This window comes from Helianthus annuus, chromosome 6 (assembly GCF_002127325.2).
Source record: "Helianthus annuus cultivar XRQ/B chromosome 6, HanXRQr2.0-SUNRISE, whole genome shotgun sequence".
NCBI lineage: Eukaryota > Viridiplantae > Streptophyta > Magnoliopsida > Asterales > Asteraceae > Helianthus > Helianthus annuus.
In genome coordinates this window covers 5,550,853-5,561,712 of record NC_035438.2, presented here as the reverse complement: position 1 = coordinate 5,561,712, position 10,860 = coordinate 5,550,853, and the positions used below count along the sequence as shown (strand labels likewise).

Sequence of the window (10,860 nt, the reverse complement as noted above, 5' to 3'; positions counted from 1 at the left end):
CGAGGGTTATAAATATCAACAAGGGTAAATATACTGTATAGTATCCCTAAATAATGCTTAAACCTTCAAACGAATAAATTATAGATCGTACAAAAACAAAACGCGAAAGAAAGTGAGAGATTACAAACTACAGGGGTTAACTGTGTCAACATGTTTAATAATACCTCTGAGTGACCCTTTAACGTTCCAAAGACTTTGTAATGGTATTATACCCTCACTAAAATAATATATATGAATTTCGCGAAGTTTCAATATGAAACGAGAAAGTTACGATCGAATTCGTAGAAGAAGGGTCAAAAGCGTCATCGGTGAAAGTTAAGGCTTTCCAATATAATTAATAAATAAACCGGGGACTTAATAATGCGGGTAAATAACACGAGGCCCCTATCGGTAAATAACCAAGGGCCAAACCGCAAAGTTACCCCTTCAAAACCGAAAGGTCAGGTAAATCATTACGAAAGATTTCGTTATTAATTACCAGATTCTGATAATCATGACAAAAGATTTTAAAAATCTGAAAAAACAGACTTCTCGCGACCCGCGTGAAGGTTAGACTTAAGTGTAAGCGGGCCGCGAGCCTCCTAAATAACATGCCTAATATTTAAACTTTAGGCGACCCGCGTTAAAGTGCATGGGAACTCCCATGCGGGTCGCGTAAGGTGCCCAGATGCAGAATTGTTGTAACTACTTGGCTTTTGGAGCTTTTGAACGATCATGAGCCAATAAATGAGGCATGGGCACCCTACATTTGACCCATACACCTTAGGGGACATATGACCATCATCCATGATCAGTATAGGCTGAGTTGTGATGATCTTGGACCTTAACTTTGGCTATAAATAGCAAGGTTGTGAACATAAGTTCATCACACTCAAAACTCACCTATCTGATCATTCCAAGAGCTCTAAAGCATTCCTTTGTGTTCTCAAGTCTTCTCTTAAGCTTCTGTAAGTAATTCAACCTTTGTGGTTTCACATTTCCTTAGTAAATGGCTAAGAACCAAACCGTCGTAACTACGGTTTGACTTTACAATAAATCAGTAATGGTTCAGTCTTATGACGAATCAAAAGTGGTTATGAGTTGGTATTTATGTGGGTAATAAACCTCTAAAATGGTTCCCCCTGATCACCACTCTAACTATGTCAAATGTCGAGTCAAACGTGCGGTTAAAAAGTCAACAGAAAGCTATTTTAGCGATTTATGCATAATCTGTAATGTATATGTTATGGAACCTGTTTTGACAATCATAAAGCATGATAATAAGTATATAAACATGTTTGCGCTCGTTTGAATCGATCATTTGCTATATTGAACCGGTTCGGAGCCGAAAGTCGCAAAAGTTTGACTTTTGCTTTGACTTCAGTTCTGACCCGTTTTAGTGAGGTATAAATATACCTTAGGACTCTCTTAGGACCAGGTCACATGTTGGTATACGCCTCTGTGGTCGGTTCATGAGTTATCCGAGTCTTTTACGTATTTCCGTCATTCGCCTAAAAGTTGACCGTAACGGCCTTTTAAAATTAAAACGAGTATTTCGGACACGTGAACGGACCAAAACCTTGCTTATTAAATTATAAGCATGTCCTTAAAGTTTCACGTCAATCCGAGGTCTAGAATGAGAGTTATGCTAAAAAGCGCACTTTTAAGAAAGTTTTGTAATTAACGGCGCGATTAGCATAACGCCCATCTAACCCAAGTTTTCGTCACCAAAACTTTTACCCACTGTGGTAAAATAATATTTTGGGAATTTTAAAGATTTTTAATAATTTTTACCTTGCTCATAACCTGCGGTTATGGCTACGGTTCGGTAAATACCGAATATGCCCTTTTTGGCCAAAACGGGAGTTCTACAAGGTCTTTTGACCCGATTCCAATTGCCACTGGTTTTAAATAATAAATAAAGTATTTTAAGCTTTATAAGCTGTTCGGGAAACTCAGATTTCCTGTAGAACTCGAAAAGCCCTTTTAAAGTCTTTAAAATGACCGAAAAGCCCCTACGGGGCATAATATAAACTTAAACTCGTTACGGGCATTACGGAAGGTATCCTATTGATACCAAAATACTTTTAAGGCATATTGACTTAGGAAATAAGCGTAGGACACTTATGGTTAACCGTTTCGCCTATTTGCGCACACGATACGGCTCATGGAACTAGTTTTCGTGCAATAGCCGATATGGGTCAAATTATATTATTTGAACCCCAAAATCCAGAGTATGAACTATTAACCCATATAAAACAAGTCTCTGAACTTGTTGGGTCCAAATCATACTCCATTCACGGTTTTCGCCTTTTCGTGCGAATTAACCATATCTATATATATCGGAATCAACCGGTTTAAGCTACGGCTAATATAAGGACCGTTAGGATTCTAAGAGGTTAATTAAAACCTTCGTTCCAGATTAGGAGCCCCAGTAAAAGCTATCGGTGACTTGATCTAAATTAAGGATTAATACTTGCAAAGGTAAATACTTTAACTTATTTCCCCTATATGGGCTTGGGTTACGGTATATTAATACCGCTTGATTGAGCATTATATAATTCCATCGCTTAGGTGGTTAATTGATTAAATATGATCGGCTCATTTAAACAGTTTTGTTGCTTATAAGCCTTTGGGGGGTTTAATGACCGTTGTCCCGGATATCCTTGGCATCATTTTACGAAATGGCCACGACCATCGACATCCCGGTGTAGGCGTACACCCGGTATAAAGTGTCGACATTAAAATTAAAAGACGTAGCCGTTGGTTTTTATACTACGGTTTTACGCAACGTGGTGTGTCTATAAATCTTTAACCCGGCACGACCCGGGCTACTGAACGCATAAAAGAACATGTAAAACGTTCACAAGATCATTATGAATTTTCCCAAGTTATAAAAGAGTTTGTGCCTTGTGCATTCAAATCAATTTTAATAAACATTTTCAAATGTGTTAGTTGAATGTATTTACCAGTGTAAACTGACGTATTTTCCCCAAAAAGATTAAGTGCAGGTACCTAAACGTAAATTGGCTGGTACTAGCTCCCTAGCGTCGGGATAAGTCTCGCAAGCTTGATTGCAGTATCTGATGGAACAATACTTTATCTTTATTTACGATCCACTGTGGATATTCAACTTCTGTAAAACATTGATATTATGATCAGAGGTTGAAATCTATATATTTATCTTATGCTTCCGCTGTGCATTATATAATTGTGTGGTTTGACTATATTGTTGCCAACATCGTCACGGTAATCCCCCACCGGGCCCACCGGTGAGACACGTGGAAATCGGGGTGTGACATTTGGTCATTACCATCCCTTCCCACGGCTGTTAACAACATCCCTCCAAGGAATGTTTTAAGAAAACACCAATCTAAGCACAATACCTTCCTGCATCCTGCTAAAAAATCTTTTTTGACTCCATCAAAACAAACAAACAGTCTAAAGAATGTTTCCCATGTGGCCTCTGGATCTAGGTTAATGAAACCTGGTGGAGCAGTTTCTAACCTAAAGGTTGATGATGGATTTGCTTTCTTTAGAACTTCCAGGTAAGAACCAATTTTATTGTAATGATCTCTCATTGAACCATGAAGCTTCTTGTGTGCACTTGATTTAGCCTTGTAAGTTAACCACTTAGTTATAATTACCTTAAACTTCTGTTTAACTGCTGCTTGAATCTCCTTAGCAGACCAATTTGGCTTGGCCTTAAACAAAGGAAGGAATTCATCCCCAAAGAACTTGGCAGTTAGCTGTCTATTCTTGATCATGTTTCTCTGGTAGTTGTGTTTGTTCTTCACACTTTTAATCATGTAACACTCTTTGGCTATGTTTAGTGAATAATATAGATAGAAGGGACACCCTGGTACACACTTCACAGCTAAACGACCTTCTTCCTTATTATCACTCTTTGCAATGATCAGATTCCTGTCGTTAGTCACAGCATACCTTCTCACTGCCTCCTTAAAACGATCCCTTGATGCAAACCTTATTCCAACTTTCCATGTAAACTTTTTCCAGTTGGTGTGTTCATTTGCACTTGGAGCAGTTTCTTTATACTTCTTACCTCTTATATCATCATCCTCACTCTCACCAGGAGTAGCAACATCACCATCAGATTCCTCGTAACTACTGTAACCCTCTACATGTGCACACCCTGCATCATTAGACTCAATCAACTTACCTTCTTTTTCATAAGGTTTAGTACACTGTTCAACTAACTTCTTTTTAGCTTCAACTTCATCCTTATTAGCTCGTTTAATGGCATCTTGTGACTGTCTCCATTCAGCATCTTCTCTGTCTGAATCTGAGAAAGCTATTTCATCATGAACCTCATCTTCATTACTATCATCAAGAAAACCTTCATCTTCATCTGAACTTGACTCTTCTGTCCCATTTAAGTCAGCTTTATAGTCACTGTTTTCACTGTCACCTTCATCTGCACACTGCTTATCAAAACCACTCCTTTCTTCCACTAAAACCTCTTCTCCAATAGGCTTCTTTTGCAAACCATCTGTTTCTTTCGATACACCCTCTTGAACAATAGACTCCTCATCCAAATCAAATGCCCATGTAGCCTCTTGTACACTAGGCTGATTATTCAAACCAACTGGTTTATCAGCAACAGCCTCCTTTCTTAAGGCAGTGGATCCAGATCTAGGGACTTCAATTACAGGAGGGTTACCACTTTTGTCAGATGCCCTACTCACTCTACTGACATGGACTACTTTCTTTTTGGACTGGATTACAAGTTTTTTGGGCCAGCCTCTTCGTTTAATGGGTTGGGAACTGGATTGGGCTTGTGGTTTACTGGGTGGTGAATAAGATTGGGCTTGGGGTTTACTGGGCTGGGACCTGAATTGGACTTCTTGTTCATGGGTAATTGGACAGAGTTGAATAAATACCTCCATGAATGGTTCAGACCATGTTTGAGCCTTTAAAGCAATCTCCATAACATCATTATCATTCCCAAAAATCTTGAATTCACCAGTATCAGCATTTAATCCATACATGTAAAAATCCCTACTTTCATAACACCCAGTATCCATTGCATACTCTAACAACTCAAAGTATGCAATGTGATCAACATCCATAGTTATCAACTTAGATTCACCTCCAATATATTGGGGTTGATCAAAACTAAAATCCAATGATCCACCATACCATAGCATCACATCGATAACCTCCATCAGTGCAATCAGTGAACAATACCAATATATTGAGAGAAAACGTACCTCTGATCGATTAGGGTTTGATCGCCATTGATGAACTTGAGAGCTTCTGATATGTTTTTATCTTGGTTTGAGTGAAGTGATACTGTGTTTTGGGGATTATAAACTTCAACGAATGAGGGATTATCCACATCAGCTCATGTATGACACGTATGAATGCCACATCAGATTAAATTGCCACATAGGCTAATTTTAGTAACCTGGTTAGTGAATATTTAATGAGAAGGTGCCATGACAATCGATGTGTTAAGTTGGGAGTGGTCTGAGCCAAAGTGAAAGTTTAGAGTGCCATCGGCCAAATGGCCATAGTTGGGGGTGTTTAAATCCATTAACCCTAAAAAAAGTCTTTCATCTTCATCTACGACCTTACCTAAACTCTAAATCCCCTTAAATAATCTCACACCCACAAACCAGTATTTTCAAATATCTTCATCTTCAACCTTAATATTCAATCATCAGCATCTTCAAAGCACACAGGGACCCACACATCTAATCCAAACAAGTCCGATGCAACGAACTTGCTCCCAGTGGCGAAGCTTGAAAATTTCCACCGGGGGTCGGAAGTCAACGGACCTAAAATTATATACCTAAAAAATTATTTTTTTTTATAAAACCGGGGGGTCGAAAACGTATATACCTAAAAAATTGTATACGAAACATACATACATAACACTGCTGAGCGAAAAGTTCGGGGGGTCGGGCGCCCCCTCCGGCCCCTTCATAGTTGCGCCACTGCTTGCTCCCCATCAGACTGCATCGTCATCAAGCTACAACGCGGATCATCTGCTTCTTGGTCGTCCGAAAAGCAAATCACACGCATCGGACGTTGTGTTGTGGATGATAGATGAGCACAAGTTTAGCTAGAATTAAAATTATATTTGATTGTTAAGTGAGGTGTTTGAAAGAGCATGTTTTTAAGTTAGGGTTTATTAAAAGAAAAATAACTTATAGATTATGTATATGAGTTATACAACATAAAAATAATAAACTTTATCCGATAGATTTTTCTACGCTTTAAGTTATACATCCTCTAATTCTACTCTTAAATCTAGCTATACGTGTATCTAATATAAACTTGAACCCGAACCCTCATCGTTATAGGTATTATAGGTAGGTAGTGACACATTATACAAACCCTTTGGTGTTAATGAGATAGATCCCTTGGTAGACAACATTTGATTCATTCAAGGATTATGTTTTACCAACTAATTTCAACTGTACTAAACAACAGTAAAGGACAAACAAAGTAGGGAGGGGCAGACGACACATGTGTCGAGGAGTAGAAAAGGGAGTTACGCGATTGCACGTGAGGTTTTCTAAAGCTTTGCAGACAATGACTTGTCAATTTTAATTTTAAGCCCCCCAACCCCCTTTGTACCCTTTGAAGATAGATATCAAGAGTTGGATCTGTTTTGGCCCTATACACTTAAAAATATTTAATAAGTATGTTGGGTATGTTAACTAACTAATTTATGTTCGTTTGAATTGTAGAGTGTTAGATCGAATATTTCTTAACCAATTAAAAAAATTCTAGAAAGCTAAAATGATAACAAGACTTTACTTTTGTGCTGGGACAAAACTTAATTTATGAAGACCAATGAGCGAGTGCTAAGCAACCGTCTGACACGAATAAAATATATATCAAGTTAACCAATTAAAAAACACTTCCTTAGTTTTTGCAAAAATAAATAAATAAATAAATAAATAAAACGATGGCAAGACTGTAATTTTGAACTCATGGCAAAAGCGTAATTTTGAACTAAAGATAAAATCGTAATTTGTCAAAAGCTAAAACGATTGGAATATTGTAATTATTAACTAATGGCAAAATCGTAATTTTTAACAAAGGGCATATTCGTAATTTTAAAGTTGGGGCGGGAGCAGCCTGACACTATTCCCTAACATGAAAATTGTAGTGTATATAAATATAAATTATTAATAAATTTATTGTAGTTCGTTCAATTGTAAACAAATTTTTGACCAGTCTAGTTATTAATAAATTTATTATAGATCGTTCAATTGTAAACAACATCTTGATCAGTCTAGTTATTAGTTATTATGACACATTATTGAATTTGAACATGAGAAATTTAATCGATCATAAATTAAATATAAATGTGACAACTAGAAATAGAATAGGCAATGGGCACATGGGAAAGAAGTTAAACTAGAGGCTTCTGACTTCGAAAACGTTTAAAGATTCTTTGCATACGATGTAGTAGGTCGTGTGTACTGTCCTTGCTTCTCAATCTTATTAAATTTCCCAAGTCCCTAGCTCTTTGTCAAAACAATTAGTTTTTTTATTTGATATATAGATATAGATGAACAAAATATTTTTAAAAGTTGTTTGCACAAAAAATAAAAGCATACCGTTAGATAATTCAAAACAAGGACCTGGATCACGTACATGAAGGTTTTCACATACGATGTATACGCACCAATCCTGACTTGACAATGTCCCTTTTTATTTAAGAAGGAAATGTATTATGGTATTTTCTCAATTGAATCAACCTCATGCTCAATTTTCAAACTGCTATATCGTTTTTATACGATAATATTTTTTTTAAGTTACACCGTGTTAACGAGCATTTCATTCTCTTTAGTTTGAGTTGGCTATTGTTATAGTTTTCTTAATTTTTAGAAATTTTAATTTTCAAGCTATAAAATTACGTGATTTGTGTAACGTTACGTGATTATGTTCCGGTACGTAATTACGTACCATATGTAACAACTGTAATCACGTATCATATGTAACAACTGTAGTTTCACGTGATTATGTGACCCTACATTAATAATCAACGTGACACTACATCTATAATCATGTATCATGTGAAACAATTGTAATGTCACGTAATTATGTGTCAGTACGTGATTACGCTATTATATTTTTTTGATTGTGTAATCATTTTACTAAATTAGGTTTATTACTTGATTATACATTCAATATAATCAAAACTTAAATGTTTTTATGCTATTACATGATTAGATCGGTAATACAAGTCGTTGCGTGATTATAGATGTAATGTTACATTGAGCATTTGTTACTACTTTGCACACATGTTACGTGATTATTACATTGAGTATTTGTTACTGCCTTTGCACACATGGTACCTGATTTTAGATTTAGGTACACATTGAGTATATGGTACATGATTTAGGTATTCATTGATCATTTGTGTAAGACCCGTACTTCAAAAAATATAAGATTATACATTAATTTTTTGAATAAACAAAAATACATGTTTAACAAAAGTAGTGTAATGGTTTGACTCAAACCACAAGTCATCATTTTAACATTTTACAGAAACATGAACAAGAAAAAAGACAGAAATTAGTAGGCATTTGGGTATGTTCGGTTCTTTGAGTAGCTTGGTCTTCCATCCAGTGCCTCATGTTTAGTTTGCCTACCATAAATTTTTCATTAAACGATCAGTAAAATCGATGGAACAAACGAAAAATGTTAGGGAAAACATTTGCTAAACTTTACTGCATTTTTTTGAAATGTGCAAATCACTAACGTGTGCACTTTGCTGAAATATGCGCATCCCTGACGTGTGCACTTTACTACATTTTGCTGAAATGTGCGCATTCCTAACGTGTGTACTTTGCTAAAATGTGTACATCCCTAACATGTGCACTTTACCGCATTTTGTTGAAATGTGCAATTTGCTGAAATGTGCACATTCTTAACATGTGCAATTTACTGCGTTTTGCTGAAATATGCACATCACTAGCATGTGCACTTTGTTGAAATGTGCACATTCCTGACATGTGCACTTTACTACATTATGCTGAAATGTGCACATCAATAACATATGCACTATGCTGAAATGTGCACTTTCCTGACATGTGCACTTTACTGCATTATGCTGAAATGTGCACATCACTAACATATGCACTATGCTGAAATGTGCACATTCTTGACGTTTGCACTTTATTGCATTTTTACTAGTATGTATGGGTCCGGACTCATTACTTCCCCACCGTTCATTTGGTTCGGTATTTTACCCAAACCGACCCGTTAGGAGGTATTGAGCATTTAGCTCAATCCTCCCATATTCCTTATTACCATTCTCTTTTTTCCCCAACTACAATCGCGATTGTGGTTGGTAATATGGACAATACCTTAGCTTCTACGACCTCGTAGTTCGTATATACTTTGGTTTTATATGTCTAATTCTTTGTTTGTGGCCTTATAGACCACAATGACATGTTTAGTTTACCATTTGTGGTTTTCATCAACCAAGAATGACAACCATCCTTTTATCATTTTTCACCATGGTTCGTGACCACATTTATTTCCGTTAGGCAACACCTTCGCTTCTATGACCCTACGGGTTATTTATACTTCGGTTTTACATGCCTTTAGATATGGTTTACTTCAAAACACAATTTAATTTGACCTACCAATGGTCTTTCATTCTACTTCTTATTAATGTTTCATTTCCTCATCATCATCAATAATGGATCAATTTAGTAAAAACGTAACAATATAGCTACGTACCTTAAAGCTTCCCTTTGAGACAAGTATCCTTTCCCGTTTGGTCTACCGGTGTGTCACTTGAGTTGCCTATATCATATACAACCCAATTGATCATTAGGACACCATCTTATAAGGCTATTTTACCAATACTTGCTAACAACCATTCATAGGATTTTTTACCAAAGTTTTTTATAAGTTGTTAGCATCTAGCTTTCACTTAGGCATTTCACCAAACACCTTATGTGCATAATTTTTAAGTTATTCGTATTAGCTCAATTTGTTAACTTCCTATCATCTTATTGCAACTCAACCATTTCTTACTTCTAGTAACAATCAATTAACATGTAATTTCAGTTTATCAAGACTATTACATTCAATTATTACATATCAATTTGGGCTTGTTCACTCTTAGGTTAAAAACCCACTTCACTTCATACTAGATAATTCATCTAAACATGTCATCTATCAATTTCTTCACATAATAAATAATCATAGCAACCATAACACTTCTACAATCATCAAATCATCCTTAAAGTAGCAAAATAATTGAATCCACTTAATTCATGGATTTTCTAAACTAGTAAATCCCACCAAAAGTGAATTTTAACTTACCTTAAGTTTGCTTGATGTTAGATAATCAAATTTCCTCAAAAAGAAATGGAATCACCTTGATTTCCCTTTTGATTTGCAGATTTTTGTGTTTGTTAATGTGGAAGGGGGTTGTTCACCGCTCTCTTTTTCTCTGGAATGACGCACACACATACATGTGTGAATTTTCTAAAAATTCAGCTTTTAATTAATTAAGTTTGGCACATGATCAATTTTAGTCCTTTTGGTTTGGTATTGTTATGAAAGGCCTCCCTTCATTTTTTTACTAACAAGTTACCTGTAATTAACTAAGTTGAATATTCCTAGTTACCACACTTATGTTATTTACACAATATATACATATATACACACACACATATGAATATACAATTATATTTATATATAATATTTTTCGGGGTGTTACAATTTGATACATGATTATAGATGTAGTGTTTAACTTGAGAATTTGTTACTGCTTACACACATGGTACGTGATTTAGGTATTCATTGATTATTTCTAGTACGTAATTACGTACTGGAACATAATCACGTAACATTACACAATCACGTAATTTTATAACT

At 35.8% G+C, this 10,860-nt stretch overlaps 1 long non-coding RNA gene across 1 annotated transcript; it reads right to left on the bottom strand.

Annotated features, from left to right (window-relative positions):
- Positions 1-8,398: 8,398 nt before the first annotated feature.
- Positions 8,399-10,438, bottom strand: LOC110922370. Its single transcript, XR_004859957.1, has 3 exons — positions 10,303-10,438; positions 9,712-9,777; positions 8,399-8,611 (listed from the first exon to the last, which is right to left on the bottom strand). It is a non-coding gene; the product is annotated as an uncharacterized LOC110922370 (long non-coding RNA).
- Positions 10,439-10,860: the final 422 nt, after the last annotated feature.